General features: G+C 41.6%; 100 non-coding genes across 100 annotated transcripts; all 100 read right to left on the reverse strand.

Moving 5' to 3' along the window:
* Nucleotides 1-11: 11 nt before the first annotated feature.
* trnav-aac (transfer RNA valine (anticodon AAC)) lies at nt 12-84 on the reverse strand. Its single transcript has one exon. It is a non-coding gene; the product is annotated as a tRNA-Val (tRNA).
* Nucleotides 85-194: 110 nt separating this feature from the next.
* Nucleotides 195-267, reverse strand: trnav-cac (transfer RNA valine (anticodon CAC)). Its single transcript has one exon. It is a non-coding gene; the product is annotated as a tRNA-Val (tRNA).
* A 109-nt stretch (nt 268-376) lies between these two features.
* trnav-aac (transfer RNA valine (anticodon AAC)) lies at nt 377-449 on the reverse strand. Its single transcript has one exon. It is a non-coding gene; the product is annotated as a tRNA-Val (tRNA).
* A 110-nt stretch (nt 450-559) lies between these two features.
* On the reverse strand, nt 560-632 carry trnav-cac (transfer RNA valine (anticodon CAC)). Its single transcript has one exon. It is a non-coding gene; the product is annotated as a tRNA-Val (tRNA).
* Nucleotides 633-741: 109 nt separating this feature from the next.
* Nucleotides 742-814, reverse strand: trnav-aac (transfer RNA valine (anticodon AAC)). The gene has a single exon. It is a non-coding gene; the product is annotated as a tRNA-Val (tRNA).
* A 110-nt stretch (nt 815-924) lies between these two features.
* Nucleotides 925-997, reverse strand: trnav-cac (transfer RNA valine (anticodon CAC)). Its single transcript has one exon. It is a non-coding gene; the product is annotated as a tRNA-Val (tRNA).
* Nucleotides 998-1,107: 110 nt separating this feature from the next.
* On the reverse strand, nt 1,108-1,180 carry trnav-aac (transfer RNA valine (anticodon AAC)). The gene has a single exon. It is a non-coding gene; the product is annotated as a tRNA-Val (tRNA).
* Nucleotides 1,181-1,290: 110 nt separating this feature from the next.
* Nucleotides 1,291-1,363, reverse strand: trnav-cac (transfer RNA valine (anticodon CAC)). The gene has a single exon. It is a non-coding gene; the product is annotated as a tRNA-Val (tRNA).
* A 110-nt stretch (nt 1,364-1,473) lies between these two features.
* Nucleotides 1,474-1,546, reverse strand: trnav-uac (transfer RNA valine (anticodon UAC)). The gene has a single exon. It is a non-coding gene; the product is annotated as a tRNA-Val (tRNA).
* A 110-nt stretch (nt 1,547-1,656) lies between these two features.
* Nucleotides 1,657-1,729, reverse strand: trnav-cac (transfer RNA valine (anticodon CAC)). The gene has a single exon. It is a non-coding gene; the product is annotated as a tRNA-Val (tRNA).
* A 110-nt stretch (nt 1,730-1,839) lies between these two features.
* trnav-aac (transfer RNA valine (anticodon AAC)) lies at nt 1,840-1,912 on the reverse strand. The gene has a single exon. It is a non-coding gene; the product is annotated as a tRNA-Val (tRNA).
* Nucleotides 1,913-2,022: 110 nt separating this feature from the next.
* On the reverse strand, nt 2,023-2,095 carry trnav-cac (transfer RNA valine (anticodon CAC)). Its single transcript has one exon. It is a non-coding gene; the product is annotated as a tRNA-Val (tRNA).
* Nucleotides 2,096-2,205: 110 nt separating this feature from the next.
* trnav-cac (transfer RNA valine (anticodon CAC)) lies at nt 2,206-2,278 on the reverse strand. The gene has a single exon. It is a non-coding gene; the product is annotated as a tRNA-Val (tRNA).
* Nucleotides 2,279-2,385: 107 nt separating this feature from the next.
* Nucleotides 2,386-2,460, reverse strand: trnav-aac (transfer RNA valine (anticodon AAC)). Its single transcript has one exon. It is a non-coding gene; the product is annotated as a tRNA-Val (tRNA).
* Nucleotides 2,461-2,568: 108 nt separating this feature from the next.
* Nucleotides 2,569-2,641, reverse strand: trnav-cac (transfer RNA valine (anticodon CAC)). Its single transcript has one exon. It is a non-coding gene; the product is annotated as a tRNA-Val (tRNA).
* A 110-nt stretch (nt 2,642-2,751) lies between these two features.
* On the reverse strand, nt 2,752-2,824 carry trnav-aac (transfer RNA valine (anticodon AAC)). Its single transcript has one exon. It is a non-coding gene; the product is annotated as a tRNA-Val (tRNA).
* A 110-nt stretch (nt 2,825-2,934) lies between these two features.
* trnav-cac (transfer RNA valine (anticodon CAC)) lies at nt 2,935-3,007 on the reverse strand. The gene has a single exon. It is a non-coding gene; the product is annotated as a tRNA-Val (tRNA).
* Nucleotides 3,008-3,110: 103 nt separating this feature from the next.
* Nucleotides 3,111-3,183, reverse strand: trnav-aac (transfer RNA valine (anticodon AAC)). The gene has a single exon. It is a non-coding gene; the product is annotated as a tRNA-Val (tRNA).
* A 110-nt stretch (nt 3,184-3,293) lies between these two features.
* On the reverse strand, nt 3,294-3,366 carry trnav-cac (transfer RNA valine (anticodon CAC)). The gene has a single exon. It is a non-coding gene; the product is annotated as a tRNA-Val (tRNA).
* Nucleotides 3,367-3,476: 110 nt separating this feature from the next.
* trnav-uac (transfer RNA valine (anticodon UAC)) lies at nt 3,477-3,549 on the reverse strand. The gene has a single exon. It is a non-coding gene; the product is annotated as a tRNA-Val (tRNA).
* A 110-nt stretch (nt 3,550-3,659) lies between these two features.
* trnav-aac (transfer RNA valine (anticodon AAC)) lies at nt 3,660-3,732 on the reverse strand. Its single transcript has one exon. It is a non-coding gene; the product is annotated as a tRNA-Val (tRNA).
* Nucleotides 3,733-3,842: 110 nt separating this feature from the next.
* On the reverse strand, nt 3,843-3,915 carry trnav-cac (transfer RNA valine (anticodon CAC)). The gene has a single exon. It is a non-coding gene; the product is annotated as a tRNA-Val (tRNA).
* A 110-nt stretch (nt 3,916-4,025) lies between these two features.
* trnav-cac (transfer RNA valine (anticodon CAC)) lies at nt 4,026-4,098 on the reverse strand. Its single transcript has one exon. It is a non-coding gene; the product is annotated as a tRNA-Val (tRNA).
* A 107-nt stretch (nt 4,099-4,205) lies between these two features.
* Nucleotides 4,206-4,280, reverse strand: trnav-aac (transfer RNA valine (anticodon AAC)). The gene has a single exon. It is a non-coding gene; the product is annotated as a tRNA-Val (tRNA).
* Nucleotides 4,281-4,388: 108 nt separating this feature from the next.
* trnav-cac (transfer RNA valine (anticodon CAC)) lies at nt 4,389-4,461 on the reverse strand. Its single transcript has one exon. It is a non-coding gene; the product is annotated as a tRNA-Val (tRNA).
* A 110-nt stretch (nt 4,462-4,571) lies between these two features.
* Nucleotides 4,572-4,644, reverse strand: trnav-aac (transfer RNA valine (anticodon AAC)). Its single transcript has one exon. It is a non-coding gene; the product is annotated as a tRNA-Val (tRNA).
* Nucleotides 4,645-4,754: 110 nt separating this feature from the next.
* trnav-cac (transfer RNA valine (anticodon CAC)) lies at nt 4,755-4,827 on the reverse strand. The gene has a single exon. It is a non-coding gene; the product is annotated as a tRNA-Val (tRNA).
* Nucleotides 4,828-4,937: 110 nt separating this feature from the next.
* Nucleotides 4,938-5,010, reverse strand: trnav-cac (transfer RNA valine (anticodon CAC)). The gene has a single exon. It is a non-coding gene; the product is annotated as a tRNA-Val (tRNA).
* Nucleotides 5,011-5,120: 110 nt separating this feature from the next.
* Nucleotides 5,121-5,193, reverse strand: trnav-uac (transfer RNA valine (anticodon UAC)). The gene has a single exon. It is a non-coding gene; the product is annotated as a tRNA-Val (tRNA).
* A 110-nt stretch (nt 5,194-5,303) lies between these two features.
* On the reverse strand, nt 5,304-5,376 carry trnav-aac (transfer RNA valine (anticodon AAC)). The gene has a single exon. It is a non-coding gene; the product is annotated as a tRNA-Val (tRNA).
* Nucleotides 5,377-5,486: 110 nt separating this feature from the next.
* trnav-cac (transfer RNA valine (anticodon CAC)) lies at nt 5,487-5,559 on the reverse strand. Its single transcript has one exon. It is a non-coding gene; the product is annotated as a tRNA-Val (tRNA).
* A 110-nt stretch (nt 5,560-5,669) lies between these two features.
* Nucleotides 5,670-5,742, reverse strand: trnav-cac (transfer RNA valine (anticodon CAC)). Its single transcript has one exon. It is a non-coding gene; the product is annotated as a tRNA-Val (tRNA).
* A 110-nt stretch (nt 5,743-5,852) lies between these two features.
* On the reverse strand, nt 5,853-5,925 carry trnav-uac (transfer RNA valine (anticodon UAC)). The gene has a single exon. It is a non-coding gene; the product is annotated as a tRNA-Val (tRNA).
* Nucleotides 5,926-6,035: 110 nt separating this feature from the next.
* Nucleotides 6,036-6,108, reverse strand: trnav-aac (transfer RNA valine (anticodon AAC)). The gene has a single exon. It is a non-coding gene; the product is annotated as a tRNA-Val (tRNA).
* A 110-nt stretch (nt 6,109-6,218) lies between these two features.
* Nucleotides 6,219-6,291, reverse strand: trnav-cac (transfer RNA valine (anticodon CAC)). The gene has a single exon. It is a non-coding gene; the product is annotated as a tRNA-Val (tRNA).
* A 110-nt stretch (nt 6,292-6,401) lies between these two features.
* On the reverse strand, nt 6,402-6,474 carry trnav-cac (transfer RNA valine (anticodon CAC)). Its single transcript has one exon. It is a non-coding gene; the product is annotated as a tRNA-Val (tRNA).
* Nucleotides 6,475-6,764: 290 nt separating this feature from the next.
* trnav-cac (transfer RNA valine (anticodon CAC)) lies at nt 6,765-6,837 on the reverse strand. The gene has a single exon. It is a non-coding gene; the product is annotated as a tRNA-Val (tRNA).
* A 110-nt stretch (nt 6,838-6,947) lies between these two features.
* On the reverse strand, nt 6,948-7,020 carry trnav-aac (transfer RNA valine (anticodon AAC)). Its single transcript has one exon. It is a non-coding gene; the product is annotated as a tRNA-Val (tRNA).
* Nucleotides 7,021-7,130: 110 nt separating this feature from the next.
* Nucleotides 7,131-7,203, reverse strand: trnav-cac (transfer RNA valine (anticodon CAC)). Its single transcript has one exon. It is a non-coding gene; the product is annotated as a tRNA-Val (tRNA).
* A 110-nt stretch (nt 7,204-7,313) lies between these two features.
* trnav-cac (transfer RNA valine (anticodon CAC)) lies at nt 7,314-7,386 on the reverse strand. The gene has a single exon. It is a non-coding gene; the product is annotated as a tRNA-Val (tRNA).
* Nucleotides 7,387-7,496: 110 nt separating this feature from the next.
* Nucleotides 7,497-7,569, reverse strand: trnav-uac (transfer RNA valine (anticodon UAC)). The gene has a single exon. It is a non-coding gene; the product is annotated as a tRNA-Val (tRNA).
* A 110-nt stretch (nt 7,570-7,679) lies between these two features.
* On the reverse strand, nt 7,680-7,752 carry trnav-aac (transfer RNA valine (anticodon AAC)). The gene has a single exon. It is a non-coding gene; the product is annotated as a tRNA-Val (tRNA).
* A 110-nt stretch (nt 7,753-7,862) lies between these two features.
* trnav-cac (transfer RNA valine (anticodon CAC)) lies at nt 7,863-7,935 on the reverse strand. The gene has a single exon. It is a non-coding gene; the product is annotated as a tRNA-Val (tRNA).
* Nucleotides 7,936-8,045: 110 nt separating this feature from the next.
* Nucleotides 8,046-8,118, reverse strand: trnav-cac (transfer RNA valine (anticodon CAC)). The gene has a single exon. It is a non-coding gene; the product is annotated as a tRNA-Val (tRNA).
* Nucleotides 8,119-8,408: 290 nt separating this feature from the next.
* On the reverse strand, nt 8,409-8,481 carry trnav-cac (transfer RNA valine (anticodon CAC)). Its single transcript has one exon. It is a non-coding gene; the product is annotated as a tRNA-Val (tRNA).
* Nucleotides 8,482-8,591: 110 nt separating this feature from the next.
* trnav-aac (transfer RNA valine (anticodon AAC)) lies at nt 8,592-8,664 on the reverse strand. The gene has a single exon. It is a non-coding gene; the product is annotated as a tRNA-Val (tRNA).
* A 110-nt stretch (nt 8,665-8,774) lies between these two features.
* Nucleotides 8,775-8,847, reverse strand: trnav-cac (transfer RNA valine (anticodon CAC)). Its single transcript has one exon. It is a non-coding gene; the product is annotated as a tRNA-Val (tRNA).
* A 110-nt stretch (nt 8,848-8,957) lies between these two features.
* trnav-cac (transfer RNA valine (anticodon CAC)) lies at nt 8,958-9,030 on the reverse strand. The gene has a single exon. It is a non-coding gene; the product is annotated as a tRNA-Val (tRNA).
* A 110-nt stretch (nt 9,031-9,140) lies between these two features.
* On the reverse strand, nt 9,141-9,213 carry trnav-uac (transfer RNA valine (anticodon UAC)). The gene has a single exon. It is a non-coding gene; the product is annotated as a tRNA-Val (tRNA).
* A 110-nt stretch (nt 9,214-9,323) lies between these two features.
* On the reverse strand, nt 9,324-9,396 carry trnav-aac (transfer RNA valine (anticodon AAC)). The gene has a single exon. It is a non-coding gene; the product is annotated as a tRNA-Val (tRNA).
* A 110-nt stretch (nt 9,397-9,506) lies between these two features.
* trnav-cac (transfer RNA valine (anticodon CAC)) lies at nt 9,507-9,579 on the reverse strand. The gene has a single exon. It is a non-coding gene; the product is annotated as a tRNA-Val (tRNA).
* A 110-nt stretch (nt 9,580-9,689) lies between these two features.
* On the reverse strand, nt 9,690-9,762 carry trnav-cac (transfer RNA valine (anticodon CAC)). The gene has a single exon. It is a non-coding gene; the product is annotated as a tRNA-Val (tRNA).
* Nucleotides 9,763-9,869: 107 nt separating this feature from the next.
* On the reverse strand, nt 9,870-9,944 carry trnav-aac (transfer RNA valine (anticodon AAC)). Its single transcript has one exon. It is a non-coding gene; the product is annotated as a tRNA-Val (tRNA).
* A 108-nt stretch (nt 9,945-10,052) lies between these two features.
* On the reverse strand, nt 10,053-10,125 carry trnav-cac (transfer RNA valine (anticodon CAC)). The gene has a single exon. It is a non-coding gene; the product is annotated as a tRNA-Val (tRNA).
* Nucleotides 10,126-10,235: 110 nt separating this feature from the next.
* trnav-aac (transfer RNA valine (anticodon AAC)) lies at nt 10,236-10,308 on the reverse strand. The gene has a single exon. It is a non-coding gene; the product is annotated as a tRNA-Val (tRNA).
* Nucleotides 10,309-10,418: 110 nt separating this feature from the next.
* Nucleotides 10,419-10,491, reverse strand: trnav-cac (transfer RNA valine (anticodon CAC)). Its single transcript has one exon. It is a non-coding gene; the product is annotated as a tRNA-Val (tRNA).
* A 110-nt stretch (nt 10,492-10,601) lies between these two features.
* Nucleotides 10,602-10,674, reverse strand: trnav-uac (transfer RNA valine (anticodon UAC)). Its single transcript has one exon. It is a non-coding gene; the product is annotated as a tRNA-Val (tRNA).
* Nucleotides 10,675-10,784: 110 nt separating this feature from the next.
* On the reverse strand, nt 10,785-10,857 carry trnav-cac (transfer RNA valine (anticodon CAC)). Its single transcript has one exon. It is a non-coding gene; the product is annotated as a tRNA-Val (tRNA).
* Nucleotides 10,858-10,966: 109 nt separating this feature from the next.
* Nucleotides 10,967-11,039, reverse strand: trnav-aac (transfer RNA valine (anticodon AAC)). Its single transcript has one exon. It is a non-coding gene; the product is annotated as a tRNA-Val (tRNA).
* Nucleotides 11,040-11,149: 110 nt separating this feature from the next.
* Nucleotides 11,150-11,222, reverse strand: trnav-cac (transfer RNA valine (anticodon CAC)). The gene has a single exon. It is a non-coding gene; the product is annotated as a tRNA-Val (tRNA).
* A 109-nt stretch (nt 11,223-11,331) lies between these two features.
* Nucleotides 11,332-11,404, reverse strand: trnav-uac (transfer RNA valine (anticodon UAC)). The gene has a single exon. It is a non-coding gene; the product is annotated as a tRNA-Val (tRNA).
* Nucleotides 11,405-11,514: 110 nt separating this feature from the next.
* On the reverse strand, nt 11,515-11,587 carry trnav-aac (transfer RNA valine (anticodon AAC)). Its single transcript has one exon. It is a non-coding gene; the product is annotated as a tRNA-Val (tRNA).
* Nucleotides 11,588-11,697: 110 nt separating this feature from the next.
* trnav-cac (transfer RNA valine (anticodon CAC)) lies at nt 11,698-11,770 on the reverse strand. The gene has a single exon. It is a non-coding gene; the product is annotated as a tRNA-Val (tRNA).
* A 103-nt stretch (nt 11,771-11,873) lies between these two features.
* On the reverse strand, nt 11,874-11,946 carry trnav-cac (transfer RNA valine (anticodon CAC)). The gene has a single exon. It is a non-coding gene; the product is annotated as a tRNA-Val (tRNA).
* Nucleotides 11,947-12,053: 107 nt separating this feature from the next.
* trnav-aac (transfer RNA valine (anticodon AAC)) lies at nt 12,054-12,128 on the reverse strand. The gene has a single exon. It is a non-coding gene; the product is annotated as a tRNA-Val (tRNA).
* A 108-nt stretch (nt 12,129-12,236) lies between these two features.
* Nucleotides 12,237-12,309, reverse strand: trnav-cac (transfer RNA valine (anticodon CAC)). The gene has a single exon. It is a non-coding gene; the product is annotated as a tRNA-Val (tRNA).
* A 110-nt stretch (nt 12,310-12,419) lies between these two features.
* Nucleotides 12,420-12,492, reverse strand: trnav-aac (transfer RNA valine (anticodon AAC)). Its single transcript has one exon. It is a non-coding gene; the product is annotated as a tRNA-Val (tRNA).
* A 110-nt stretch (nt 12,493-12,602) lies between these two features.
* trnav-cac (transfer RNA valine (anticodon CAC)) lies at nt 12,603-12,675 on the reverse strand. The gene has a single exon. It is a non-coding gene; the product is annotated as a tRNA-Val (tRNA).
* Nucleotides 12,676-12,785: 110 nt separating this feature from the next.
* Nucleotides 12,786-12,858, reverse strand: trnav-cac (transfer RNA valine (anticodon CAC)). Its single transcript has one exon. It is a non-coding gene; the product is annotated as a tRNA-Val (tRNA).
* Nucleotides 12,859-12,968: 110 nt separating this feature from the next.
* On the reverse strand, nt 12,969-13,041 carry trnav-aac (transfer RNA valine (anticodon AAC)). The gene has a single exon. It is a non-coding gene; the product is annotated as a tRNA-Val (tRNA).
* A 110-nt stretch (nt 13,042-13,151) lies between these two features.
* trnav-cac (transfer RNA valine (anticodon CAC)) lies at nt 13,152-13,224 on the reverse strand. The gene has a single exon. It is a non-coding gene; the product is annotated as a tRNA-Val (tRNA).
* Nucleotides 13,225-13,333: 109 nt separating this feature from the next.
* trnav-aac (transfer RNA valine (anticodon AAC)) lies at nt 13,334-13,406 on the reverse strand. Its single transcript has one exon. It is a non-coding gene; the product is annotated as a tRNA-Val (tRNA).
* Nucleotides 13,407-13,516: 110 nt separating this feature from the next.
* Nucleotides 13,517-13,589, reverse strand: trnav-cac (transfer RNA valine (anticodon CAC)). Its single transcript has one exon. It is a non-coding gene; the product is annotated as a tRNA-Val (tRNA).
* Nucleotides 13,590-13,698: 109 nt separating this feature from the next.
* Nucleotides 13,699-13,771, reverse strand: trnav-uac (transfer RNA valine (anticodon UAC)). Its single transcript has one exon. It is a non-coding gene; the product is annotated as a tRNA-Val (tRNA).
* A 103-nt stretch (nt 13,772-13,874) lies between these two features.
* Nucleotides 13,875-13,947, reverse strand: trnav-aac (transfer RNA valine (anticodon AAC)). Its single transcript has one exon. It is a non-coding gene; the product is annotated as a tRNA-Val (tRNA).
* A 110-nt stretch (nt 13,948-14,057) lies between these two features.
* trnav-cac (transfer RNA valine (anticodon CAC)) lies at nt 14,058-14,130 on the reverse strand. The gene has a single exon. It is a non-coding gene; the product is annotated as a tRNA-Val (tRNA).
* A 110-nt stretch (nt 14,131-14,240) lies between these two features.
* On the reverse strand, nt 14,241-14,313 carry trnav-cac (transfer RNA valine (anticodon CAC)). Its single transcript has one exon. It is a non-coding gene; the product is annotated as a tRNA-Val (tRNA).
* A 110-nt stretch (nt 14,314-14,423) lies between these two features.
* On the reverse strand, nt 14,424-14,496 carry trnav-uac (transfer RNA valine (anticodon UAC)). Its single transcript has one exon. It is a non-coding gene; the product is annotated as a tRNA-Val (tRNA).
* A 110-nt stretch (nt 14,497-14,606) lies between these two features.
* Nucleotides 14,607-14,679, reverse strand: trnav-cac (transfer RNA valine (anticodon CAC)). Its single transcript has one exon. It is a non-coding gene; the product is annotated as a tRNA-Val (tRNA).
* Nucleotides 14,680-14,788: 109 nt separating this feature from the next.
* trnav-aac (transfer RNA valine (anticodon AAC)) lies at nt 14,789-14,861 on the reverse strand. The gene has a single exon. It is a non-coding gene; the product is annotated as a tRNA-Val (tRNA).
* Nucleotides 14,862-14,971: 110 nt separating this feature from the next.
* Nucleotides 14,972-15,044, reverse strand: trnav-cac (transfer RNA valine (anticodon CAC)). Its single transcript has one exon. It is a non-coding gene; the product is annotated as a tRNA-Val (tRNA).
* A 109-nt stretch (nt 15,045-15,153) lies between these two features.
* On the reverse strand, nt 15,154-15,226 carry trnav-uac (transfer RNA valine (anticodon UAC)). The gene has a single exon. It is a non-coding gene; the product is annotated as a tRNA-Val (tRNA).
* Nucleotides 15,227-15,336: 110 nt separating this feature from the next.
* Nucleotides 15,337-15,409, reverse strand: trnav-aac (transfer RNA valine (anticodon AAC)). Its single transcript has one exon. It is a non-coding gene; the product is annotated as a tRNA-Val (tRNA).
* A 110-nt stretch (nt 15,410-15,519) lies between these two features.
* trnav-cac (transfer RNA valine (anticodon CAC)) lies at nt 15,520-15,592 on the reverse strand. Its single transcript has one exon. It is a non-coding gene; the product is annotated as a tRNA-Val (tRNA).
* A 110-nt stretch (nt 15,593-15,702) lies between these two features.
* trnav-cac (transfer RNA valine (anticodon CAC)) lies at nt 15,703-15,775 on the reverse strand. Its single transcript has one exon. It is a non-coding gene; the product is annotated as a tRNA-Val (tRNA).
* A 107-nt stretch (nt 15,776-15,882) lies between these two features.
* trnav-aac (transfer RNA valine (anticodon AAC)) lies at nt 15,883-15,957 on the reverse strand. The gene has a single exon. It is a non-coding gene; the product is annotated as a tRNA-Val (tRNA).
* A 108-nt stretch (nt 15,958-16,065) lies between these two features.
* Nucleotides 16,066-16,138, reverse strand: trnav-cac (transfer RNA valine (anticodon CAC)). Its single transcript has one exon. It is a non-coding gene; the product is annotated as a tRNA-Val (tRNA).
* A 110-nt stretch (nt 16,139-16,248) lies between these two features.
* On the reverse strand, nt 16,249-16,321 carry trnav-aac (transfer RNA valine (anticodon AAC)). The gene has a single exon. It is a non-coding gene; the product is annotated as a tRNA-Val (tRNA).
* Nucleotides 16,322-16,431: 110 nt separating this feature from the next.
* Nucleotides 16,432-16,504, reverse strand: trnav-cac (transfer RNA valine (anticodon CAC)). The gene has a single exon. It is a non-coding gene; the product is annotated as a tRNA-Val (tRNA).
* A 110-nt stretch (nt 16,505-16,614) lies between these two features.
* trnav-cac (transfer RNA valine (anticodon CAC)) lies at nt 16,615-16,687 on the reverse strand. The gene has a single exon. It is a non-coding gene; the product is annotated as a tRNA-Val (tRNA).
* A 103-nt stretch (nt 16,688-16,790) lies between these two features.
* trnav-aac (transfer RNA valine (anticodon AAC)) lies at nt 16,791-16,863 on the reverse strand. Its single transcript has one exon. It is a non-coding gene; the product is annotated as a tRNA-Val (tRNA).
* A 110-nt stretch (nt 16,864-16,973) lies between these two features.
* On the reverse strand, nt 16,974-17,046 carry trnav-cac (transfer RNA valine (anticodon CAC)). The gene has a single exon. It is a non-coding gene; the product is annotated as a tRNA-Val (tRNA).
* Nucleotides 17,047-17,153: 107 nt separating this feature from the next.
* Nucleotides 17,154-17,228, reverse strand: trnav-aac (transfer RNA valine (anticodon AAC)). The gene has a single exon. It is a non-coding gene; the product is annotated as a tRNA-Val (tRNA).
* A 108-nt stretch (nt 17,229-17,336) lies between these two features.
* Nucleotides 17,337-17,409, reverse strand: trnav-cac (transfer RNA valine (anticodon CAC)). The gene has a single exon. It is a non-coding gene; the product is annotated as a tRNA-Val (tRNA).
* A 103-nt stretch (nt 17,410-17,512) lies between these two features.
* On the reverse strand, nt 17,513-17,585 carry trnav-cac (transfer RNA valine (anticodon CAC)). Its single transcript has one exon. It is a non-coding gene; the product is annotated as a tRNA-Val (tRNA).
* Nucleotides 17,586-17,695: 110 nt separating this feature from the next.
* Nucleotides 17,696-17,768, reverse strand: trnav-cac (transfer RNA valine (anticodon CAC)). The gene has a single exon. It is a non-coding gene; the product is annotated as a tRNA-Val (tRNA).
* Nucleotides 17,769-17,878: 110 nt separating this feature from the next.
* trnav-aac (transfer RNA valine (anticodon AAC)) lies at nt 17,879-17,951 on the reverse strand. Its single transcript has one exon. It is a non-coding gene; the product is annotated as a tRNA-Val (tRNA).
* A 110-nt stretch (nt 17,952-18,061) lies between these two features.
* trnav-cac (transfer RNA valine (anticodon CAC)) lies at nt 18,062-18,134 on the reverse strand. Its single transcript has one exon. It is a non-coding gene; the product is annotated as a tRNA-Val (tRNA).
* Nucleotides 18,135-18,244: 110 nt separating this feature from the next.
* On the reverse strand, nt 18,245-18,317 carry trnav-uac (transfer RNA valine (anticodon UAC)). The gene has a single exon. It is a non-coding gene; the product is annotated as a tRNA-Val (tRNA).
* Nucleotides 18,318-18,427: 110 nt separating this feature from the next.
* trnav-cac (transfer RNA valine (anticodon CAC)) lies at nt 18,428-18,500 on the reverse strand. Its single transcript has one exon. It is a non-coding gene; the product is annotated as a tRNA-Val (tRNA).
* Nucleotides 18,501-18,565: the final 65 nt, after the last annotated feature.

Here is an 18,565-nt window from a genome sequence, read left to right on the forward strand (position 1 = left end):
AAATAAGAATCTGTTTCCACCCAGTTTCAAACTGGGGACCTTTCGCGTGTTAGGCGAACGTGATAACCACTACACTATGGAAACATCCTGAAGGAAGAAGTCACCTCCATGACTTTTGGCAAGTCAAATTCTAGTAGAAGACATTTTGAGATGCAGTAATTCAGATCAATGCAAGATCCTTTCAAATAAGAAATTGTTTCCACCCAGTTTCGAACTGGGGACCTTTCGCGTGTGAAGCGAACGTGATAACCACTACACTATGGAAACATCCTGAAAAAAAGGTCACCTCGATTACTTTTGACAAGTCAAACTCTAGTTGAAGACATCATAAGATCGAAATATTAAGCTAAATGCAAGATCCTTCCAAATAAGAATCTGTTTCCACCCAGTTTCGAACTGGGGACCTTTCGCGTGTTAGGCGAACGTGATAACCACTACACTATGGAAACATCCTGAAGGAAGAAGTCACCTCCATGACTTTTGGCAAGTCAAATTCTAGTAGAAGACATTTTGAGATGCAGTAATTCAGATCAATGCAAGATCCTTTCAAATAAGAAATCGTTTCCACCCAGTTTCGAACTGGGGACCTTTCGCGTGTGAGGCGAACGTGATAACCACTACACTATGGAAACATCCTGAAAAAAAGGTCACCTCGATTACTTTTGACAAGTCAAACTCTAGTTGAAGACATCATAAGATAGAAATATTAAGCTAAATGCAAGATCCTTCCAAATAAGAATCTGTTTCCACCCAGTTTCGAACTGGGGACCTTTCGCGTGTTAGGCGAACGTGATAACCACTACACTATGGAAACATCCTGAAGGAAGAAGTCACCTCCATGACTTTTGGCAAGTCAAATTCTAGTAGAAGACATTTTGAGATGCAGTAATTCAGATCAATGCAAGATCCTTTCAAATAAGAAATTGTTTCCACCCAGTTTCGAACTGGGGACCTTTCGCGTGTGAGGCGAACGTGATAACCACTACACTATGGAAACACCCTGAAGGAAGAAGTCACCTCTGTGACATTTGGCAAGTCAAATTCTAGTAGAAGACATTTTGAGATGCAGTAATTCAGATCAATGCAAGATCCTTCCAAATAAGAATTTGTTTCCACCCAGTTTCGAACTGGGGACCTTTCGCGTGTTAGGCGAACGTGATAACCACTACACTATGGAAACATCCTGAAGGAAGAAGTCACCTCCGTGACTTTTGGCAAGTCAAATTCTAGTAGAAGACATTTTGAGATGCAGTAATTCAGATCAATGCAAGATCCTTCCAAATAAGAATTTGTTTCCACCCAGTTTCGAACTGGGGACCTTTCGCGTGTGAGGCGAACGTGATAACCACTACACTATGGAAACAACTTGAAGGAAGAAGTCACCTCTGTGACATTTGGCAAGTCAAATTCTAGTAAAAGACTTTTTGAGATGCAGTGCTTCAGATCATTGCAAGATCCCTCCAAATAAGAATCTGTTTCCACCCAGTTTCGAACTGGGGACCTTTCGCGTGTAAAGCGAACGTGATAACCACTACACTATGGAAACATCCTGAAGGAAGAAGTCACCTCCATGACTTTTGGCAAGTCAAATTCTAGTAGAAGACATTTTGAGATGCAGTAATTCAGATCAATGCAAGATCCTTTCAAATAAGAAATTGTTTCCACCCAGTTTCGAACTGGGGACCTTTCGCGTGTGAGGCGAACGTGATAACCACTACACTATGGAAACACCCTGAAGGAAGAAGTCACCTCTGTGACATTTGGCAAGTCAAATTCTAGTAGAAGACATTTTGAGATGCAGTAATTCAGATCAATGCAAGATCCTTCCAAATAAGAATTTGTTTCCACCCAGTTTCGAACTGGGGACCTTTCGCGTGTTAGGCGAACGTGATAACCACTACACTATGGAAACATCCTGAAGGAAGAAGTCACCTCCGTGACTTTTGGCAAGTCAAATTCTAGTAGAAGACATTTTGAGATGCAGTAATTCAGATCAATGCAAGATCCTTCCAAATAAGAATTTGTTTCCACCCAGTTTCGAACTGGGGACCTTTCGCGTGTGAGGCGAACTTCATAACCACTACACTATGGAAACATCCTGAAGGAAGAAGTCACCTCCGTGACTTTTGGCAAGTCAAATTCTAGTAGAAGACATTTTGAGATGCAGTAATTCAGATCAATGCAAGATCCTTCCAAATAAGAATTTGTTTCCACCCAGTTTCGAACTGGGGACCTTTCGCGTGTGAGGCGAACGTGATAACCACTACACTATGGAAACATCCTGAAAAAAAGGTCACCTCGATTACTTTTGACAAGTCAAACTCTAGTTGAAGACATCATAAGATAGAAATATTAAGCTAAATGCAAGATCCTTCCAAATAAGAATCTGTCCACCCAGTTTCGAACTGGGGACCTTTCGCGTGTTAGGCGAACGTGATAACCACTACACTATGGAAACATCCTGAAGGAAGAAGTCACCTCCATGACTTTTGGCAAGTCAAATTCTAGTAGAAGACATTTTGAGATGCAGTAATTCAGATCAATGCAAGATCCTTTCAAATAAGAAATTGTTTCCACCCAGTTTCGAACTGGGGACCTTTCGCGTGTGAGGCGAACGTGATAACCACTACACTATGGAAACACCCTGAAGGAAGAAGTCACCTCTGTGACATTTGGCAAGTCAAATTCTAGTAGAAGACATTTTGAGATGCAGTAATTCAGATCAATGCAAGATCCTTCCAAATAAGATATTGTTTCCACCCAGTTTCGAACTGGGGACCTTTCGCGTGTTAGGCGAACGTGATAACCACTACACTATGGAAACATCCTGAAGGAAGAAGTCACCTCCGTGACTTTTGGCAAGTCAAATTCTAGTAGAAGACATTTTGAGATGCAGTAATTCAGATCAATGCAAGATCCTTCCGAATAAGAATTTGTTTCCACCCAGTTTCGAACTGGGGACCTTTCGCGTGTGAGGCGAACGTGATAACCACTACACTATGGAAACATCCTGAAGGAAGAAGTCACCTCCGTGACTTTTGGCAAGTCAAATTCTAGTAGAAGACATTTTGAGATGCAGTAATTCAGATCGATCCTTCCAAATAAGAATTTGTTTCCACCCAGTTTCGAACTGGGGACCTTTCGCGTGTTAGGCGAACGTGATAACCACTACACTATGGAAACATCCTGAAGGAAGAAGTCACCTCCGTGACTTTTGGCAAGTCAAATTCTAGTAGAAGACATTTTGAGATGCAGTAATTCAGATCAATGCAAGATCCTTCCAAATAAGAATTTGTTTCCACCCAGTTTCGAACTGGGGACCTTTCGCGTGTGAGGCGAACGTGATAACCACTACACTATGGAAACAACTTGAAGGAAGAAGTCACCTCTGTGACATTTGGCAAGTCAAATTCTAGTAAAAGACTTTTTGAGATGCAGTACTTCAGATCATTGCAAGATCCCTCCAAATAAGAATCTGTTTCCACCCAGTTTCGAACTGGGGACCTTTCGCGTGTAAAGCGAACGTGATAACCACTACACTATGGAAACATCCTGAAGGAAGAAGTCACCTCCATGACTTTTGGCAAGTCAAATTCTAGTAGAAGACATTTTGAGATGCAGTAATTCAGATCAATGCAAGATCCTTCCAAATAAGAAATTGTTTCCACCCAGTTTCGAACTGGGGACCTTTCGCGTGTTAGGCGAACGTGATAACCACTACACTATGGAAACATCCTGAAGGAAGAAGTCACCTCCGTGACTTTTGGCAAGTCAAATTCTAGTAGAAGACATTTTGAGATGCAGTAATTCAGATCAATGCAAGATCCTTCCAAATAAGAATTTGTTTCCACCCAGTTTCGAACTGGTGACCTTTCGCGTGTGAGGCGAACGTCATAACCACTACACTATGGAAACATCCTGAAGGAAGAAGTCACCTCCGTGACTTTTGGCAAGTCAAATTCTAGTAGAAGACATTTTGAGATGCAGTAATTCAGATCAATGCAAGATCCTTCCAAATAAGAATTTGTTTCCACCCAGTTTCGAACTGGGGACCTTTCGCGTGTGAGGCGAACGTGATAACCACTACACTATGGAAACATCCTGAAAAAAAGGTCACCTCGATTACTTTTGACAAGTCAAACTCTAGTTGAAGACATCATAAGATAGAAATATTAAGCTAAATGCAAGATCCTTCCAAATAAGAATCTGTCCACCCAGTTTCGAACTGAGGACCTTTCGCGTGTTAGGCGAACGTGATAACCACTACACTATGGAAACATCCTGAAGGAAGAAGTCACCTCCATGACTTTTGGCAAGTCAAATTCTAGTAGAAGACATTTTGAGATGCAGTAATTCAGATCAATGCAAGATCCTTTCAAATAAGAAATTGTTTCCACCCAGTTTCGAACTGGGGACCTTTCGCGTGTGAGGCGAACGTGATAACCACTACACTATGGAAACACCCTGAAGGAAGAAGTCACCTCTGTGACATTTGGCAAGTCAAATTCTAGTAGAAGACATTTTGAGATGCAGTAATTCAGATCAATGCAAGATCCTTCCAAATAAGATATTGTTTCCACCCAGTTTCGAACTGGGGACCTTTCGCGTGTTAGGCGAACGTGATAACCACTACACTATGGAAACATCCTGAAGGAAGAAGTCACCTCCGTGACTTTTGGCAAGTCAAATTCTAGTAGAAGACATTTTGAGATGCAGTAATTCAGATCAATGCAAGATCCTTCCGAATAAGAATTTGTTTCCACCCAGTTTCGAACTGGGGACCTTTCGCGTGTGAGGCGAACGTGATAACCACTACACTATGGAAACATCCTGAAGGAAGAAGTCACCTCCGTGACTTTTGGCAAGTCAAATTCTAGTAGAAGACATTTTGAGATGCAGTAATTCAGATCAATGCAAGATCCTTCCAAATAAGAATTTGTTTCCACCCAGTTTCGAACTGGGGACCTTTCGCGTGTGAGGCGAACGTGATAACCACTACACTATGGAAACAACTTGAAGTAAGAAGTCACCTCTGTGACATTTGGCAAGTCAAATTCTAGTAAAAGACTTTTTGAGATGCAGTACTTCAGATCATTGCAAGATCCTTTCAAATAAGAATCTGTTTCCACCCAGTTTCGAACTGGGGACCTTTCGCGTGTAAAGCGAACGTGATAACCACTACACTATGGAAACATCCTGAAGGAAGAAGTCACCTCCATGACTTTTGGCAAGTCAAATTCTAGTAGAAGACATTTTGAGATGCAGTAATTCAGATCAATGCAAGATCCTTCCAAATAAGAAATTGTTTCCACCCAGTTTCGAACTGGGGACCTTTCGCGTGTTAGGCGAACGTGATAACCACTACACTATGGAAACATCCTGAAGGAAGAAGTCACCTCCGTGACTTTTGGCAAGTCAAATTCTAGTAGAAGACATTTTGAGATGCAGTAATTCAGATCAATGCAAGATCCTTCCAAATAAGAATTTGTTTCCACCCAGTTTCGAACTGGTGACCTTTCGCGTGTGAGGCGAACGTCATAACCACTACACTATGGAAACATCCTGAAGGAAGAAGTCACCTCCGTGACTTTTGGCAAGTCAAATTCTAGTAGAAGACATTTTGAGATGCAGTAATTCAGATCAATGCAAGATCCTTCCAAATAAGAATTTGTTTCCACCCAGTTTCGAACTGGGGACCTTTCGCGTGTGAGGCGAACGTGATAACCACTACACTATGGAAACAACTTGAAGGAAGAAGTCACCTCTGTGACATTTGGCAAGTCAAATTCTAGTAAAAGACTTTTTGAGATGCAGTACTTCAGATCATTGCAAGATCCCTCCAAATAAGAATCTGTTTCCACCCAGTTTCGAACTGGGGACCTTTCACGTGTAAAGCGAACGTGATAACCACTACACTATGGAAACATCCTGAAGGAAGAAGTCACCTCCATGACTTTTGGCAAGTCAAATTCTAGTAGAAGACATTTTGAGATGCAGTAATTCAGATCAATGCAAGATCCTTCCAAATAAGAAATTGTTTCCACCCAGTTTCGAACTGGGGACCTTTCGCGTGTTAGGCGAACGTGATAACCACTACACTATGGAAACATCCTGAAGGAAGAAGTCACCTCCGTGACTTTTGGCAAGTCAAATTCTAGTAGAAGACATTTTGAGATGCAGTAATTCAGATCAATGCAAGATCCTTCCAAATAAGAATTTGTTTCCACCCAGTTTCGAACTGGGGACCTTTCTCGTGTGAGGCGAACGTCATAACCACTACACTATGGAAACATCCTGAAGGAAGAAGTCACCTCCGTGACTTTTGGCAAGTCAAATTCTAGTAGAAGACATTTTGAGATGCAGTAATTCAGATCAATGCAAGATCCTTCCAAATAAGAATTTGTTTCCACCCAGTTTCGAACTGGGGACCTTTCGCGTGTGAGGCGAACGTGATAACCACTACACTATGGAAACATCCTGAAAAAAAGGTCACCTCGATTACTTTTGACAAGTCAAACTCTAGTTGAAGACATCATAAGATAGAAATATTAAGCTAAATGCAAGATCCTTCCAAATAAGAATCTGTCCACGCAGTTTCGAACTGGGGACCTTTCGCGTGTTAAGCGAACGTGATAACCACTACACTATGGAAACATCCTGAAGGAACAAGTCACCTCCATGACTTTTGGCAAGTCAAATTCTAGTAGAAGACATTTTGAGATGCAGTAATTCAGATCAATGCAAGATCCTTTCAAATAAGAAATTGTTTCCACCCAGTTTCGAACTGGGGACCTTTCGCGTGTGAGGCGAACGTGATAACCACTACACTATGGAAACACCCTGAAGGAAGAAGTCACCTCTGTGACATTTTGCAAGTCAAATTCTAGTAGAAGACATTTTGAGATGCAGTAATTCAGATCAATGCAAGATCCTTCCAAATAAGATATTGTTTCCACCCAGTTTCGAACTGGGGACCTTTCGCGTGTTAGGCGAACGTGATAACCACTACACTATGGAAACATCCTGAAGGAAGAAGTCACCTCCGTGACTTTTGGCAAGTCAAATTCTAGTAGAAGACATTTTGAGATGCAGTAATTCAGATCAATGCAAGATCCTTCCGAATAAGAATTTGTTTCCACCCAGTTTCGAACTGGGGACCTTTCGCGTGTGAGGCGAACGTGATAACCACTACACTATGGAAACATCCTGAAGGAAGAAGTCACCTCCGTGACTTTTGGCAAGTCAAATTCTAGTAGAAGACATTTTGAGATGCAGTAATTCAGATCAATGCAAGATCCTTCCAAATAAGAATTTGTTTCCACCCAGTTTCGAACTGGGGACCTTTCGCGTGTGAGGCGAACGTGATAACCACTACACTATGGAAACAACTTGAAGGAAGAAGTCACCTCTGTGACATTTGGCAAGTCAAATTCTAGTAAAAGACTTTTTGAGATGCAGTACTTCAGATCATTGCAAGATCCCTCCAAATAAGAATCTGTTTCCACCCAGTTTCGAACTGGGGACCTTTCGCGTGTAAAGCGAACGTGATAACCACTACACTATGGAAACATCCTGAAGGAAGAAGTCACCTCCATGACTTTTGGCAAGTCAAATTCTAGTAGAAGACATTTTGAGATGCAGTAATTCAGATCAATGCAAGATCCTTCCAAATAAGAAATTGTTTCCACCCAGTTTCGAACTGGGGACCTTTCGCGTGTTAGGCGAACGTGATAACCACTACACTATGGAAACATCCTGAAGGAAGAAGTCACCTCCGTGACTTTTGGCAAGTCAAATTCTAGTAGAAGACATTTTGAGATGCAGTAATTCAGATCAATGCAAGATCCTTCCAAATAAGAATTTGTTTCCACCCAGTTTCGAACTGGTGACCTTTCGCGTGTGAGGCGAACGTCATAACCACTACACTATGGAAACATCCTGAAGGAAGAAGTCACCTCCGTGACTTTTGGCAAGTCAAATTCTAGTAGAAGACATTTTGAGATGCAGTAATTCAGATCAATGCAAGATCCTTCCAAATAAGAATTTGTTTCCACCCAGTTTCGAACTGGGGACCTTTCGCGTGTGAGGCGAACGTGATAACCACTACACTATGGAAACATCCTGAAAAAAAGGTCACCTCGATTACTTTTGACAAGTCAAACTCTAGTTGAAGACATCATAAGATAGAAATATTAAGCTAAATGCAAGATCCTTCCAAATAAGAATCTGTCCACGCAGTTTCGAACTGGGGACCTTTCGCGTGTTAAGCGAACGTGATAACCACTACACTATGGAAACATCCTGAAGGAACAAGTCACCTCCATGACTTTTGGCAAGTCAAATTCTAGTAGAAGACATTTTGAGATGCAGTAATTCAGATCAATGCAAGATCCTTTCAAATAAGAAATTGTTTCCACCCAGTTTCGAACTGGGGACCTTTCGCGTGTGAGGCGAACGTGATAACCACTACACTATGGAAACACCCTGAAGGAAGAAGTCACCTCTGTGACATTTGGCAAGTCAAATTCTAGTAGAAGACATTTTGAGATGCAGTAATTCAGATCAATGCAAGATCCTTCCAAATAAGATATTGTTTCCACCCAGTTTCGAACTGGGGACCTTTCGCGTGTTAGGCGAACGTGATAACCACTACACTATGGAAACATCCTGAAGGAAGAAGTCACCTCCGTGACTTTTGGCAAGTCAAATTCTAGTAGAAGACATTTTGAGATGCAGTAATTCAGATCAATGCAAGATCCTTCCGAATAAGAATTTGTTTCCACCCAGTTTCGAACTGGGGACCTTTCGCGTGTGAGGCGAACGTGATAACCACTACACTATGGAAACATCCTGAAGGAAGAAGTCACCTCCGTGACTTTTGGCAAGTCAAATTCTAGTAGAAGACATTTTGAGATGCAGTAATTCAGATCAATGCAAGATCCTTCCAAATAAGAATTTGTTTCCACCCAGTTTCGAACTGGGGACCTTTCGCGTGTGAGGCGAACGTGATAACCACTACACTATGGAAACAACTTGAAGGAAGAAGTCACCTCTGTGACATTTGGCAAGTCAAATTCTAGTAAAAGACTTTTTGAGATGCAGTACTTCAGATCATTGCAAGATCCCTCCAAATAAGAATCTGTTTCCACCCAGTTTCGAACTGGGGACCTTTCGCGTGTAAAGCGAACGTGATAACCACTACACTATGGAAACATCCTGAAGGAAGAAGTCACCTCCATGACTTTTGGCAAGTCAAATTCTAGTAGAAGACATTTTGAGATGCAGTAATTCAGATCAATGCAAGATCCTTCCAAATAAGAAATTGTTTCCACCCAGTTTCGAACTGGGGACCTTTCGCGTGTTAGGCGAACGTGATAACCACTACACTATGGAAACATCCTGAAGGAAGAAGTCACCTCCGTGACTTTTGGCAAGTCAAATTCTAGTAGAAGACATTTTGAGATGCAGTAATTCAGATCAATGCAAGATCCTTCCAAATAAGAATTTGTTTCCACCCAGTTTCGAACTGGTGACCTTTCGCGTGTGAGGCGAACGTCATAACCACTACACTATGGAAACATCCTGAAGGAAGAAGTCACCTCCGTGACTTTTGGCAAGTCAAATTCTAGTAGAAGACATTTTGAGATGCAGTAATTCAGATCAATGCAAGATCCTTCCAAATAAGAATTTGTTTCCACCCAGTTTCGAACTGGGGACCTTTCGCGTGTGAGGCGAACGTGATAACCACTACACTATGGAAACATCCTGAAAAAAAGGTCACCTCGATTACTTTTGACAAGTCAAACTCTAGTTGAAGACATCATAAGATAGAAATATTAAGCTAAATGCAAGATCCTTCCAAATAAGAATCTGTCCACCCAGTTTCGAACTGGGGACCTTTCGCGTGTTAGGCGAACGTGATAACCACTACACTATGGAAACATCCTGAAGGAAGAAGTCACCTCCATGACTTTTGGCAAGTCAAATTCTAGTAGAAGACATTTTGAGATGCAGTAATTCAGATCAATGCAAGATCCTTTCAAATAAGAAATTGTTTCCACCCAGTTTCGAACTGGGGACCTTTCGCGTGTGAGGCGAACGTGATAACCACTACACTATGGAAACACCCTGAAGGAAGAAGTCACCTCTGTGACATTTGGCAAGTCAAATTCTAGTAGAAGACATTTTGAGATGCAGTAATTCAGATCAATGCAAGATCCTTCCAAATAAGAAATTGTTTCCACCCAGTTTCGAACTGGGGACCTTTCGTGTGTTAGGCGAACGTGATAACCACTACACTATGGAAACATCCTGAAGGAAGAAGTCACCTCCGTGACTTTTGGCAAGTCAAATTCTAGTAGAAGACATTTTGAGATGCAGTAATTCAGATCAATGCAAGATCCTTCCGAATAAGAATTTGTTTCCACCCAGTTTCGAACTGGGGACCTTTCGCGTGTGAGGCGAACGTGATAACCACTACACTATGGAAACAACTTGAAGGAAGAAGTCACCTCTGTGACATTTGGCAAGTCAAATTCTAGTAAAAGACTTTTTGAGATGCAGTACTTCAGATCATTGCAAGATCCCTCCAAATAAGAATCTGTTTCCACCCAGTTTCGAACTGGGGACCTTTCGCGTGTAAAGCGAACGTGATAACCACTACACTATGGAAACATCCTGAAGGAAGAAGTCACCTCCATGACTTTTGGCAAGTCAAATTCTAGTAGAAGACATTTTGAGATGCAGTAATTCAGATCAATGCAAGATCCTTCCAAATAAGAAATTGTTTCCACCCAGTTTCGAACTGGGGACCTTTCGCGTGTGAGGCGAACGTGATAACCACTACACTATGGAAACATTGTGAAAAAAAGGTCACCTCGATTACTTTTGACAAGTCAAACTCTAGTTGAAGACATCATAAGATAGAAATATTAAGCTAAATGCAAGATCCTTCCAAATAAGAATCTGTTTCCACCCAGTTTCGAACTGGGGACCTTTCGCGTGTTAGGCGAACGTGATAACCACTACACTATGGAAACATCCTGAAGGAAGAAGTCACCTCCGTGACTTTTGGCAAGTCAAATTCTAGTAGAAGACATTTTGAGATGCAGTAATTCAGATCAATGCAAGATCCTTTCAAATAAGAAATTGTTTCCACCCAGTTTCGAACTGGGGACCTTTCGCGTGTGAGGCGAACATGATAACCACTACACTATGGAAACATCCTGAAAAAAAGGTCACCTCGATTACTTTTGACAAGTCAAACTCTAGTTGAAGACATCATAAGATAGAAATATTAAGCTAAATGCAAGATCCCTCCAAATAAGAATCTGTTTCCACCCAGTTTCGAACTGGGGACCTTTCACGTGTAAAGCGAACGTGATAACCACTACACTATGGAAACATCCTGAAGGAAGAAGTCACCTCCATGACTTTTGGCAAGTCAAATTCTAGTAGAAGACATTTTGAGATGCAGTAATTCAGATCAATGCAAGATCCTTCCAAATAAGAAATTGTTTCCACCCAGTTTCGAACTGGGGACCTTTCGCGTGTTAGGCGAACGTGATAACCACTACACTATGGAAACATCCTGAAGGAAGAAGTCACCTCCGTGACTTTTGGCAAGTCAAATTCTAGTAGAAGACATTTTGAGATGCAGTAATTCAGATCAATGCAAGATCCTTCCAAATAAGAATTTGTTTCCACCCAGTTTCGAACTGGGGACCTTTCGCGTGTGAGGCGAACTTGATAACCACTACACTATGGAAACAGCCTGAAGGAAGAAGTCACCTCCGTGACTTTTGGCAAGTCAAATTCTAGTAGAAGACATTTTGAGATGCAGTAATTCAGATCGATCCTTCCAAATAAGAAATTGTTTCCACCCAGTTTCGAACTGGGGACCTTTCGCGTGTGAGGCGAACGTGATAACCACTACACTATGGAAACATCCTGAAAAAAAGGTCACCTCGATTACTTTTGACAAGTCAAACTCTAGTTGAAGACATCATAAGATAGAAATATTAAGCTAAATGCAAGATCCTTCCAAATAAGAATCTGTCCACCCAGTTTCGAACTGGGGACCTTTCGCGTGTTAGGCGAACGTGATAACCACTACACTATGGAAACATCCTGAAGGAAGAAGTCACCTCCATGACTTTTGGCAAGTCAAATTCTAGTAGAAGACATTTTGAGATGCAGTAATTCAGATCAATGCAAGATCCTTTCAAATAAGAAATTGTTTCCACCCAGTTTCGAACTGGGGACCTTTCGCGTGTGAGGCGAACATGATAACCACTACACTATGGAAACACCCTGAAGTAAGAAGTCACCTCTGTGACATTTGGCAAGTCAAATTCTAGTAGAAGACATTTTGAGATGCAGTAATTCAGATCAATGCAAGATCCTTCCAAATAAGAAATTGTTTCCACCCAGTTTCGAACTGGGGACCTTTCGCGTGTTAGGCGAACGTGATAACCACTACACTATGGAAACATCCTGAAGGAAGAAGTCACCTCCGTGACTTTTGGCAAGTCAAATTCTAGTAGAAGACATTTTGAGATGCAGTAATTCAGATCAATGCAAGATCCTTCCGAATAAGAATTTGTTTCCACCCAGTTTCGAACTGGGGACCTTTCGCGTGTGAGGCGAACGTGATAACCACTACACTATGGAAACATCCTGAAGGAAGAAGTCACCTCCGTGACTTTTGGCAAGTCAAATTCTAGTAGAAGACATTTTGAGATGCAGTAATTCAGATCAATGCAAGATCCTTCCAAATAAGAATTTGTTTCCACCCAGTTTCGAACTGGGGACCTTTCGCGTGTGAGGCGAACGTGATAACCACTACACTATGGAAACAACTTGAAGGAAGAAGTCACCTCTGTGACATTTGGCAAGTCAAATTCTAGTAAAAGACTTTTTGAGATGCAGTACTTCAGATCATTGCAAGATCCCTCCAAATAAGAATCTGTTTCCACCCAGTTTCGAACTGGGGACCTTTCGCGTGTTAGGCGAACGTGATAACCACTACACTATGGAAACACCCTGAAGGAAGAAGTCACCTCTGTGACATTTGGCAAGTCAAATTCTAGTAGAAGACATTTTGAGATGCAGTAATTCAGATCAATGCAAGATCCTTCCAAATAAGAAATTGTTTCCACCCAGTTTCGAACTGGGGACCTTTCGCGTGTGAGGCGAACGTGATAACCACTACACTATGGAAACATTGTGAAAAAAAGGTCACCTCGATTACTTTTGACAAGTCAAACTCTAGTTGAAGACATCATAAGATAGAAATATTAAGCTAAATGCAAGATCCTTCCAAATAAGAATCTGTTTCCACCCAGTTTCGAACTGGGGACCTTTCGCGTGTTAGGCGAACGTGATAACCACTACACTATGGAAACATCCTGAAGGAAGAAGTCACCTCCATGACTTTTGGCAAGTCAAATTCTAGTAGAAGACATTTTGAGATGCAGTAATTCAGATCAATGCAAGATCCTTTCAAATAAGAAATTGTTTCCACCCAGTTTCGAACTGGGGACCTTTCGCGTGTGAGGCGAACATGATAACCACTACACTATGGAAACATCCTGAAAAAAAGGTCACCTCGATTACTTTTGACAAGTCAAACTCTAGTTGAAGACATCATAAGATAGAAATATTAAGCTAAATGCAAGATCCCTCCAAATAAGAATCTGTTTCCACCCAGTTTCGAACTGGGGACCTTTCACGTGTAAAGCGAACGTGATAACCACTACACTATGGAAACATCCTGAAGGAAGAAGTCACCTCCATGACTTTTGGCAAGTCAAATTCTAGTAGAAGACATTTTGAGATGCAGTAATTCAGATCGATCCTTCCAAATAAGAATTTGTTTCCACCCAGTTTCGAACTGGGGACCTTTCGCGTGTTAGGCGAACGTGATAACCACTACACTATGGAAACATCCTGAAGGAAGAAGTCACCTCCGTGACTTTTGGCAAGTCAAATTCTAGTAGAAGACATTTTGAGATGCAGTAATTCAGATCAATGCAAGATCCTTCCAAATAAGAATTTGTTTCCACCCAGTTTCGAACTGGGGACCTTTCGCGTGTGAGGCGAACGTGATAACCACTACACTATGGAAACAGCCTGAAGGAAGAAGTCACCTCCGTGACTTTTGGCAAGTCAAATTCTAGTAGAAGACATTTTGAGATGCAGTAATTCAGATCAATGCAAGATCCTTCCGAATAAGAATTTGTTTCCACCCAGTTTCGAACTGGGGACCTTTCGCGTGTGAGGCGAACGTGATAACCACTACACTATGGAAACAACTTGAAGGAAGAAGTCACCTCTGTGACATTTGGCAAGTCAAATTCTAGTAAAAGACTTTTTGAGATGCAGTACTTCAGATCATTGCAAGATCCCTCCAAATAAGAATCTGTTTCCACCCAGTTTCGAACTGGGGACCTTTCGCGTGTAAAGCGAACGTGATAACCACTACACTATGGAAACATCCTGAAGGAAGAAGTCACCTCCATGACTTTTGGCAAGTCAAATTCTAGTAGAAGACATTTTGAGATGCAGTAATTCAGATCAATGCAAGATCCTTCCAAATAAGAAATTGTTTCCACCCAGTTTCGAACTGGGGACCTTTCGCGTGTGAGGCGAACGTGATAACCACTACACTATGGAAACATTGTGAAAAAAAGGTCACCTCGATTACTTTTGACAAGTCAAACTCTAGTTGAAGACATCATAAGATAGAAATATTAAGCTAAATGCAAGATCCTTCCAAATAAGAATCTGTTTCCACCCAGTTTCGAACTGGGGACCTTTCGCGTGTTAGGCGAACGTGATAACCACTACACTATGGAAACATCCTGAAGGAAGAAGTCACCTCCGTGACTTTTGGCAAGTCAAATTCTAGTAGAAGACATTTTGAGATGCAGTAATTCAGATCAATGCAAGATCCTTTCAAATAAGAAATTGTTTCCACCCAGTTTCGAACTGGGGACCTTTCGCGTGTGAGGCGAACATGATAACCACTACACTATGGAAACATCCTGAAAAAAAGGTCACCTCGATTACTTTTGACAAGTCAAACTCTAGTTGAAGACATCATAAGATAGAAATATTAAGCTAAATGCAAGATCCCTCCAAATAAGAATCTGTTTCCACCCAGTTTCGAACTGGGGACCTTTCACGTGTAAAGCGAACGTGATAACCACTACACTATGGAAACATCCTGAAGGAAGAAGTCACCTCCATGACTTTTGGCAAGTCAAATTCTAGTAGAAGACATTTTGAGATGCAGTAATTCAGATCAATGCAAGATCCTTCCAAATAAGAAATTGTTTCCACCCAGTTTCGAACTGGGGACCTTTCGCGTGTTAGGCGAACGTGATAACCACTACACTATGGAAACATCCTGAAGGAAGAAGTCACCTCCGTGACTTTTGGCAAGTCAAATTCTAGTAGAAGACATTTTGAGATGCAGTAATTCAGATCAATGCAAGATCCTTCCAAATAAGAATTTGTTTCCACCCAGTTTCGAACTGGGGACCTTTCGCGTGTGAGGCGAACGTGATAACCACTACACTATGGAAACAGCCTGAAGGAAGAAGTCACCTCCGTGACTTTTGGCAAGTCAAATTCTAGTAGAAGACATTTTGAGATGCAGTAATTCAGATCAATGCAAGATCCTTCCAAATAAGAATTTGTTTCCACCCAGTTTCGAACTGGGGACCTTTCGCGTGTGAGGCGAACGTGATAACCACTACACTATGGAAACATCCTGAAAAAAAGGTCACCTCGATTACTTTTGACAAGTCAAACTCTAGTTGAAGACATCATAAGATAGAAATATTAAGCTAAATGCAAGATCCTTCCAAATAAGAATCTGTCCACCCAGTTTCGAACTGGGGACCTTTCGCGTGTTAGGCGAACGTGATAACCACTACACTATGGAAACATCCTGAAGGAAGAAGTCACCTCCATGACTTTTGGCAAGTCAAATTCTAGTAGAAGACATTTTGAGATGCAGTAATTCAGATCAATGCAAGATCCTTTCAAATAAGAAATTGTTTCCACCCAGTTTCGAACTGGGGACCTTTCGCGTGTGAGGCGAACGTGATAACCACTACACTATGGAAACACCCTGAAGTAAGAAGTCACCTCTGTGACATTTGGCAAGTCAAATTCTAGTAGAAGACATTTTGAGATGCAGTAATTCAGATCAATGCAAGATCCTTCCAAATAAGAAATTGTTTCCACCCAGTTTCGAACTGGGGACCTTTCGCGTGTTAGGCGAACGTGATAACCACTACACTATGGAAACATCCTGAAGGAAGAAGTCACCTCCGTGACTTTTGGCAAGTCAAATTCTAGTAGAAGACATTTTGAGATGCAGTAATTCAGATCAATGCAAGATCCTTCCGAATAAGAATTTGTTTCCACCCAGTTTCGAACTGGGGACCTTTCGCGTGTGAGGCGAACGTGATAACCACTACACTATGGAAACATCCTGAAGGAAGAAGTCACCTCCGTGACTTTTGGCAAGTCAAATTCTAGTAGAAGACATTTTGAGATGCAGTAATTCAGATCAATGCAAGATCCTTCCAAATAAGAATTTGTTTCCACCCAGTTTCGAACTGGGGACCTTTCGCGTGTGAGGCGAACGTGATAACCACTACACTATGGAAACAACTTGAAGGAAGAAGTCACCTCTGTGACATTTGGCAAGTCAAATTCTAGTAAAAGACTTTTTGAGATGCAGTACTTCAGATCGATCCTTCCAAATAAGAATCTGTTTCCACCCAGTTTCGAACTGGGGACCTTTCGCGTGTTAGGCGAACGTGATAACCACTACACTATGGAAACATCCTGAAGGAAGAAGTCACCTCCATGACTTTTGGCAAGTCAAATTCTAGTAGAAGACATTTTGAGATGCAGTAATTCAGATCAATGCAAGATCCTTTCAAATAAGAAATTGTTTCCACCCAGTTTCGAACTGGGGACCTTTCGCGTGTGAGGCGAACGTGATAACCACTACACTATGGAAACATCCTGAAAAAAAGGTCACCTCGATTACTTTTGACAAGTCAAACTCTAGTTGAAGACATCATAAGATAGAAATATTAAGCTAAATGCAAGATCCTTCCAAATAAGAATCTGTCCACCCAGTTTCGAACTGGGGACCTTTCGCGTGTTAGGCGAACGTGATAACCACTACACTATGGAAACATCCTGAAGGAACAAGTCACCTCCATGACTTTTGGCAAGTCAAATTCTAGTAGAAGACATTTTGAGATGCAGTAATTCAGATCAATGCAAGATCCTTTCAAATAAGAAATTGTTTCCACCCAGTTTCGAACTGGGGACCTTTCGCGTGTGAGGCGAACGTGATAACCACTACACTATGGAAACACCCTGAAGGAAGAAGTCACCTCTGTGACATTTGGCAAGTCAAATTCTAGTAGAAGACATTTTGAGATGCAGTAATTCAGATCGATCCTTCCGAATAAGAATTTGTTTCCACCCAGTTTCGAACTGGGGACCTTTCGCGTGTGAGGCGAACGTGATAACCACTACACTATGGAAACATCCTGAAGGAAGAAGTCACCTCCGTGACTTTTGGCAAGTCAAATTCTAGTAGAAGACATTTTGAGATGCAGTAATTCAGATCAATGCAAGATCCTTCCAAATAAGAATTTGTTTCCACCCAGTTTCGAACTGGGGACCTTTCGCATGTGAGGCGAACGTGATAACCACTACACTATGGAAACAACTTGAAGGAAGAAGTCACCTCCGTGACTTTTGGCAAGTCAAATTCTAGTAAAAGACTTTTTGAGATGTAGTACTTCAGATCATTGCAAGATCCCTCCAAATAAGAATCTGTTTCCACCCAGTTTCGAACTGGGGACCTTTCGCGTGTTAGGCGAACGTGATAACCACTACACTATGGAAACATCCTGAAGGAAGAAGTCACCTCCGTGACTTTTGGCAAGTCAAATTCTAGTAGAAGACATTTTGAGATGCAGTAATTCAGATCAATGCAAGATGCTTCCGAATAAGAATTTGTTTCCACCCAGTTTCGAACTGGGGACCTTTCGCGTGTGAGGCGAACGTGATAACCACTACACTATGGAAACAACTTGAAGGAAGAAGTCACCTCTGTGACATTTGGCAAGTCAAATTCTAGTAAAAGACTTTTTGAGATGCAGTACTTCAGATCATTGCAAGATCCCTCCAAATAAGAATCTGTTTCCACCCAGTTTCGAACTGGGGACCTTTCGCGTGTAAAGCGAACGTGATAACCACTACACTATGGAAACATCCTGAAGGAAGAAGTCACCTCCATGACTTTTGGCAAGTCAAATTCTAGTAGAAGACATTTTGAGATGCAGTAATTCAGATCAATGCAAGATCCTTCCAAATAAGAAATTGTTTCCACCCAGTTTCGAACTGGGGACCTTTCGCGTGTGAGGCGAACGTGATAACCACTACACTATGGAAACATTGTGAAAAAAAGGTCACCTCGATTACTTTTGACAAGTCAAACTCTAGTTGAAGACATCATAAG

This window comes from Alosa pseudoharengus, unplaced genomic scaffold (genome assembly GCF_046254945.1).
Source record: "Alosa pseudoharengus isolate Yale_2024_CS ecotype anadromous, Long Island Sound unplaced genomic scaffold, YU_APseudo_1.1 YU_APseudo_1.1_scf_141, whole genome shotgun sequence".
NCBI classification, from domain to species: Eukaryota; Metazoa; Chordata; class Actinopteri; order Clupeiformes; family Clupeidae; genus Alosa; species Alosa pseudoharengus.